We start from the raw sequence: 8,287 nt of genomic DNA, 5'->3' as shown, positions 1-8,287 counted from the left end.
AGAAATCTGTATTACTTTGTTATTTAAAATGTGTGAATCATGAGCCATTTGCTTGCACTGGGAACAAGGCCAGATTTACCAATAGGCCAAGTAGGCCATTGGCCTAGGGCCCACCGGTATCTGGGGGCCCACTGAAACTAATTTGTCGCGCAGCATGCTAGCGTATAACCTTGTTTCAAGTGTACACCGAGTATTTCATTATATAATATATGCACAACCATAAGGGCCCCTGTACAATAAGTATAGGGCTGCAGTGGTCTTCAACTGGTGGGCCATGGGGTGGTTCTCAGGTGGGCCACGGACTAGGCCCTATAGTAAAATGAAGAAAATAAGATAATAAAAATAAATATATACAGTCAACCCTCACATTACGCGGTCCCGCATTCCGCGGTTCACCGTTAACGCGGTGCCTTGCCAGAACCTCACGTGCTCACATTACGCGGTCGTGAACGCCATTACGCGGAGAGTGTCCGGCGCGACGCTATTTTTAGATTTGCCCCATGCGCCACCCACCCGCCCGCCTGCCTGCCTCTCCCTCCCTCCGCTTGGGCAAGCGGCGCGGTAAGGTTGCGCAGTGTGTGTCTTTGTTGCGTTATCACTGACGTCATATGACGTATCAGACCTGTGATTGGCCATGCATCCCTACCCGCCTCTGCTGCTAGCTGTAATTGGCTTAAAGTATTATGACGTGTCCACCCGGGGGAGGGAGGGAGGGAGGAGAGACGACGCTTGACCTAGCCGCGGCAGTTTCATCCCTCCAGGCCACTCCGTGTAAACGCGCATCCATTGTTCCGTAAAATGGCTTCCGCCGGACCACCACCCCCAGAGAGAAACCTTTCCTTACCTGGACCCAGCGGCACTAAACCAAAGAAGACACGACGTTCCTTAAGCTACGAGGTGAAGTATAGCATCATCCAAGAGTTGGAGAAAGGAACAAGGCAGGTTGATTTGGCGCGCCAGCATGGCGTGAACGAATCTACGATCCGGACTATAAAGAAGGATTCAGCCAAGATAAAGGAGCACATGAAGATCACAAAGTCTACAGGTGCTTCTATGATCAAGTATTTTCACAACCAGGTGCTTCTCAAGACAGAAAAATTACTTGTGAGGTACTTGGTGCGTCAGGCGCGACGGAACATGGCGGTCGACACGCGCTCTGTGAAGGACTACGCACGTGAACTGTACATGGCAGTGGCACGAAAGATGGGAACTTCAGAGCCCAAACCCTTTAATGCTTCCTCTGGGTGGTTACAGAGGTTTAAGATCCGGAACAAGATCACCAATATAAACATTGGTGGTGAAGAAGCGAGTGCTGATCGTGCTGCGGCTCGGGAATTTCCTCCGTTTTTACGTGAGATTATGGAGGAAGGACAGTACAGTGACGACCAGGTGTTTAACATGGACGAATCTGGTCTTTTCTGGAAAAAACTACCTTCCAAGTCCTTCGTTGTGAAGAATGCCAGCAGGATTCGGGGCCGGAAAATGCAGAAGGAACGCATCACCGTCCTGTTTACCACCAATGCCTCCGGTACCTGTAAGCTCAAGTTATCGGTGATCCACACAGCCCGCAAGCCGCACGCCTACAAGAGCATGGACATGACCAAGCTAAATGTCCACTGGCTGACAGCACGTAAGGCATGGATGTTCTCTACACTGTCCCTCTCCTGGTTTGATGACTGTTTTGTTCCCGATGTAAAGAAATTCTGTGAGCGACAGAATGTCCCATTTAATATTTTGTTGCTGCTGGACAACGCACCAGGACACTCGCCCCTACTGTTAGATCGTCACCCCAACGTAAAAGTGGTCTTCCTTCCTCCCAACACTACGTCTATATTACAGCCCATGGACCAGGAGTTGATTTGCAATGTGAAAGCTGCATTCTCAACAAAAAAATTCCAGCTCCTGAACGACTACACCAACACCAGGGAAGAGTTGCGTAACCTGAGTGACACCACCACCGATAGCAAGAGCGACGAAGATGAGGAACAACAGTTAGAACAGCAAAAAATACTCTTCAAACAATTCTGGAGAGTATTTAACATCAAGAAAGCTGTGGACATCTTGGTGGAGTCATGGGATCAGCTGTCTATTGCTACAATTCGTCACGCATGGAGACATGTGTTGCATGGAATACCAGGTGAGAGGAGGAGTCAATCTGTGACTGGTGAGGTTCAGAATGTTGCAGTAGCAGTGGACCTTGCCAGAGAAGCTGCGCAGACTGTTACAGTTCCAGGCTTCTCCGAGACCACCAACGACGACATCCTGGAGGTGATCAGAAATCCTGAAGTGACTGCCGACGAGATGTTGGAAGAAGAACACGTCAGTGAAGAGGAGGAAGAAGGTGCGGCAGTCTCCGAAGAACACAATTTAAGTCATAGTGATATTAAGGGTGCCATGGAGTGTGCAGAGAAGATGAAGTCCTTCCTTTCCCGCGACAATGACGATGACCGCTATGAAGTCTTCCATAACCGGCTGGTGCAGGCTATGGAGCCGTACATCAAGGTGTATCACGACAACATCAACGCCAGCCGTCAGCAAAGCATAACAGATTTCTTCACCCGCAACCCACCACAGCCAGCCCAAGCCAGTGATAGTGACAGTGAAGTTGACTTTGAGGGATTTGTCAGGGAAGCCCTGACAACTGTAAGTGACAGTGATGATGATTCACCTTAGTAATGGTGATTCACCTGAGGGCCAGTAATCTGCCCTCTGCCTCGGAACCAGCCTCCATCCCCGTATGCCGACCCATCTCTTCTACTACCGTAAGTGTTCCACATAATTTTTAGTTTTCTAACCTTACCTTTATTTTTCCTATGTTAACCTTTATCTTTCCTAACCTAACCTCTTCTATATTACTTGTTTTTTCATACCATCATAAAGTTAAGATAAAATTTTTACTGCAACATAGTTATGTGTCGTCAAAAAGTGGAGTTTGGGGATCGGCCTGGACTCCATTTCAATTAATCCCATATGTTATGTTGTTCACTTTACTCGTTCCTCACTTTCCGCGGTACCCTCCGGGTTACATTAACCGCGTAATGTGAGGGTTGACTGTATACAATTTTTAAATGTCTGTGCCCCACCATCGATCTAGCTATCTATCTATTTATCTATCTATCTATACATACATATATACTGGAGAGAGAGAATAAAGTTCAAGAAACCTTCAGCGCCTTGACGTGTGAAGGACAGGATCGTTTCACGTTCAGTACGTGTCAGGGTTACCGTTGATTTGCTGACAGCTCGCTCAGCCAGTCAGTATCTTCTCAGCCTCAGCTCAGTGATATTTTGTATTGTGTACGCGGCACTCATTATTTACTAATGATATTTTACATGTTGCATTAAATGGACTTCAGTGTTATATTACGTGTGTTTTTGTGTCTATTTTTTGTGATATTGGTATCTCTTATAGACTTACACTAATTTTTTGCTTACTGATTATTCTTGGGGATTCTCATGAGATAAATATGTCGTCCCTGAAAAAATATCTGAGTGGCTCACAAAAGAGAAAGTTAGAAGCAGCCAAAGCTGCACAACCACAATCAGTTCCAAAGCTGACAAAATTTTTTTAAACCAAAAGGAGATTCAGATCCAAGTACCAGTGACAGTAAACTCCAGGGGATGACACAGTAGATGTTCACTTTCATGATTCAGATGACGAAGCGAGGTCAGCCGAGTCACAGTCACAGAGATTAAGTAAATCAGCACCTACAGCAATGGAAGTACCACCTGTGACTGAAGCTTCATCCGATTCATCACAGTTGACTTATAAGAAACATTCTGTGGAACAAGGTGTCAGTGTTGATTTGTGTGTATCAAGTGATCCAGCTGACTGGCTGACAATTGATGATAAACTGATTGAGTATTTACTAAACCATCCTCTTGATCTAAATTGTGAACAAGGTGACTTCTCATGATCTGCAAGAAGTGAAAATGTGGGTGAAAAGGAAAGAGTTTGATATGTGCCCAAATCCTTGTTTACACGTCAAATGGCAAATGATGAAAAAGTTAAAAGGGAATGGCTTGTGTATTCTCCAAAAACTGGAGATGTATTTTGTGTTCCATGCAAGCTATTCAACAAGCAAGTCTCATTGTTTACTAGTGGGTTTAGCGACTGGAAAAACTGCCAGCGTAGAGTTGCTGAACACGAAAGTAGCAAAGAGCATAAAATCTCAGTTACTACTTGGGGTGTGAGGGCAATTACAGCAAGGCGAATTGATTTGACTTTGGCTTTGCAAATAGAATTGGAGAGAAAATACTGGAAAGAAGTTTTATTGCGCATAGTTGAAACACTAAACTTTTTAACATCAAGAGGTCTTCCTCTCAGAGGTAGTGATGAAAGAATAGGCTCTCGCAACAATGGGAATTACCTTGGAGTACTGGAACTCCTGGCAAAATTTGACCCTTTTCTTGCACAGCATCTAGAGAAGTGTGGTGCTGTAGGTAGTGGAAAAACTTCATATCTCTCAAAAACGATTTGTGAGGAAATGGTCAATCTGATGGCTGAAGAAATTCACTCAATTATCGTAAGTGAAGTGAAACAAGCCAAATATTATTCAGTTAGTGTAGATTCCACACCGAATGTTATTCATACTGACCAACTTACATTCATAGTTCGTTATGTCAAACCTGATGGCAAACCTGTTGAGCGATTTCTAAAGTTCATAGACATACATGACCATGGTGCAGAGAGCATAGCCTCAACTGTTGTACAGTTAATTAAAGATGTTGGTCTTGATTTGAGTGACATGAGAGGGCAGAGTTATGACAATGTTGTCAATATGTAAGGCATTTACACTGGTCTCCAAGCCAGAATAATGGTTATGAATCCCCTGGCATATTATGTCCCTTGTGCTGGTCACTCCTTGAACCTTGTAGGAGCATCAGCTGCCAGCAGTTGCCTTGGGTCTTTCATATTCCAGATTTTTGCAAGCCTTATACAACTTCTTCTCAGCCTCCACATATAGATGGGTTCTCTTGAAAGCTGCACTACCTGCTGAAGGGATTGTAGTGAAATTCCTTTCAGAAACTTGCTGGAGTGCGAGGGCTGATGCTGTTAAAGCAGTGTTTTTACATTACCTTGAGATAAAGTCAGCACTGGAGAACATATGTTCTGACAGTAGACAAACTGTGGCTACAAAGCTTGAAGGTGAAGACCTCATAAGACAAATGGAAGCATTTGAAACAGCACTTCTTACTGTAATATGGTATAAAATCTTAACAAGGTTTAATGCAACCAGCTTATCACTTCAAAAAGTTGAGACCGACCTTCTGTCAGTTGTGAAACTGTATGAGAGTTTGATCTCCTTCGTCTCAGAAGTGAGTCAGGGTCAGTTTGATGAAATAGAAGATCAGGCTAGGGCTTTTGCTGAGCCTGTCTACATAGAGACAACAAAAAGAACAAAAAAGAGAAAACATTTCTTTGGTGAATCAATTGGCACTGAAATTCAACTTGATCCACATGAGAAGTTCAAGGTGGACAATTTCTACACCATATTAGATTGCCTTAGGAATGAATTAGAGCACAGAGTGAATGCCTACTCAGAAATAAAGAAGCTGTTTAGCTTCTTAATGGAGTATGACAGTATGAAATATGATGATCCCAAAGCCCAACTGGAATTGGTTGTCAGTACCTATTCCAGTGACCTGGAAGCATCTGTTCTAGATGAGTTTTTGCAATTTAAAGACATTTTGACTTATGAATCTGACAGGTCAGTGACAAACACCTCCACATTGCTGAGGTCCAAAGATGGTATTTTGACAACTGCCTTTCCAAACATTAGTATCTTGGTAAGAATTTTCCTTACCATCCCCCACTCTATCTAGGGTGAAAAATCACCTGAGGTCTACCATGGGACAAACCAGATTAAACTCGCTTTCATTATTATGCATTGAATCTGGCCTCCTACAATCCCTTGACACAAACAGTATCATTGACAAATTTTCCATGAAAAAAGTAGGAAGAAGTTATTTTGAAATTCACACAGTTTGCTGTACTTCATGTGCTTGCAAAATTGATTATGCTTCAAGTTAATTGTATTTCTTTCATTATTCCCATATATAAGATGTACATGATATAGAACTAATTTGATTAAAAGTAATGATGTGTCACATTGTGTTGAAATTCTTATTTCTTACATTATAATATTATGATATGTAATATTTGATGACATTTGGCCATTGCAAAATAATTACAGTACTATATACCTGTATATATATATATATATATATATATATATATATATATATATATATATATATATATATATATATATATATATATATATATATATATATATATATATATATATATATATATACACCTAGACCCCGACTTACGACGGGGTTAGGGACCCAAATCCAGGTCGTAAGTCCGACATAGATAAAAAAAAATTTAAATAAAAAATCTACAATGAAATACAGTACAGTAAAAGTAATGAATAATGATGAATGGATACAGTACAGTGAAAGTAATAAATAATAAGGAATGGATACAGTGTGACTGAGCACTTAACCTTTAATGTAGTCAGCTGAATGCACATGGGGCCCCCATAATTTTCTAATTATACATGGAGACTACATTAACTGGAAACGTTTCGGTATAGAAAATGCGTGTCATTTAAAAAAAAAAAAAATTTTTTTTATCTATATCTGAGTCCCGACGGTCGTAAGTCCACGTAGTCGTAAGTCGGGGTCTAGGTGTGTATATATATATATATATATATATATATATATATATATATATATATATATATATATATATATATATATATATATATATATATATATATATATTGATTATTGAAACATGCAAGCATTTTATAAATTTGGGGCCCACTGATGAGTTTGGCCTGGGGCCCACTGATGAGTTTGGCCTGGGGCCCACAAGTAGGTAAATCTGGCTCTGACTGGAAAATAAGAATAGTTGGAAAACAGTAGTAAAGCTTGAGCAAAGTAAAAGTAAGGACAGCCAGAAAAAAAAGTAGAAAAAGACAAATAAGGTTTTTGAGAAATGCTTCCAAAAAATAAAAATGTGGAATTATTTTATAACTACCTGTACTGTATCTTAAGCATGAAATGAAGTTTGAGAATGTGGGTTGTGCAGTGCACTGTATGTTGTCAGGAATGAGAATCATTACAGGAAATCAGACAAATCCCTCTGCAACTTTTGTAAACCCTCCCTGTGTATGTTTAGGATAATACTAATGTCCCATCCAGGTTTGTTACCTGAATTATACAGATTGTATCATCCATAAAGGGATGGAATATTTTGTTTTTGCTTTGGAATAAATATGTTTGTTTATAACTATGATGTTATGTCTGGCTGACCTAAGTACAGTATCAGACACATTTTGCAGGGATGCTAGTCATAGTACATTTAGAGCTTTCTCCTGCTATTGTAATCTAGTCATCTTTTACTCTTATACATGCAAAGAATCTGTATATAATGGCTGTAAGTTATATTTGGCTCAGTGTGACAATGGTGAAGTTTGTATGATAGGTATTTTTGAGTGCCATTATGTGCCTGGCTTTCAACACAGACCTTTTGAATATGATAAATCCTTGTGTACCTCATATGTTTTTACTTGGGCAAATTGTCTCGTCTGTTTTTAAAAATCGGCAACATTTTGTGATCCTTAGAGGAGGTCAATTATATAACCATAATTCATTTGCAGTAGGTTTGTTAGTACAGAGGAGGACTTTTCCAGCAGTTTACAAATAATCCTTTAAACAATTTCATAAGTTTGCCATTACTACAAAAATTAGCACAAGTTCTTACCACTAGTTCTTTATTGAGATATACTTATTGGTACCTGGTATATTCACTTTATTTTTATCATGTAATGCACAGGTAAAACTGCATTTTGTTTATATTATTGTATTTAGATTATTATTAAAGTAGTTTTAATGATGAAAGTGTTTATAGTGCCTCCACCTCATTCTTCCCTCTTCATTTCCTGATGGTTATGTATTCACTATTACCCTCTTTTCACCTCTGCTTTTGAACTGAACCATAATACAGTACTGTAGTCTGTTTCTATTCTAGTACTTCCACATTTCATTACTCAACAACACTTACATGTTCTTCATTTTTACTCCTCTTACTTTGCCCAGTTCAAGGATTTTCTTTATTCATTACAACATATTTAAGTTATACAAATCATACAACTTACAAATACTGTACAGCATATTAATTATACTGCACAGGTGTAAAAGTGGAGATTAATTTACAGGTGATGGGATAAATCAATTCTTATTAAAGGGGTCAGGATATGGAAGATATGAG

Source organism: Homarus americanus, unplaced genomic scaffold (genome assembly GCF_018991925.1).
Source record: "Homarus americanus isolate GMGI-L3 unplaced genomic scaffold, GMGI_Hamer_2.0 scaffold39155, whole genome shotgun sequence".
NCBI classification, from domain to species: domain Eukaryota; kingdom Metazoa; phylum Arthropoda; class Malacostraca; order Decapoda; family Nephropidae; genus Homarus; species Homarus americanus.
Note: the sequence above shows the minus strand (reverse complement) of the source record.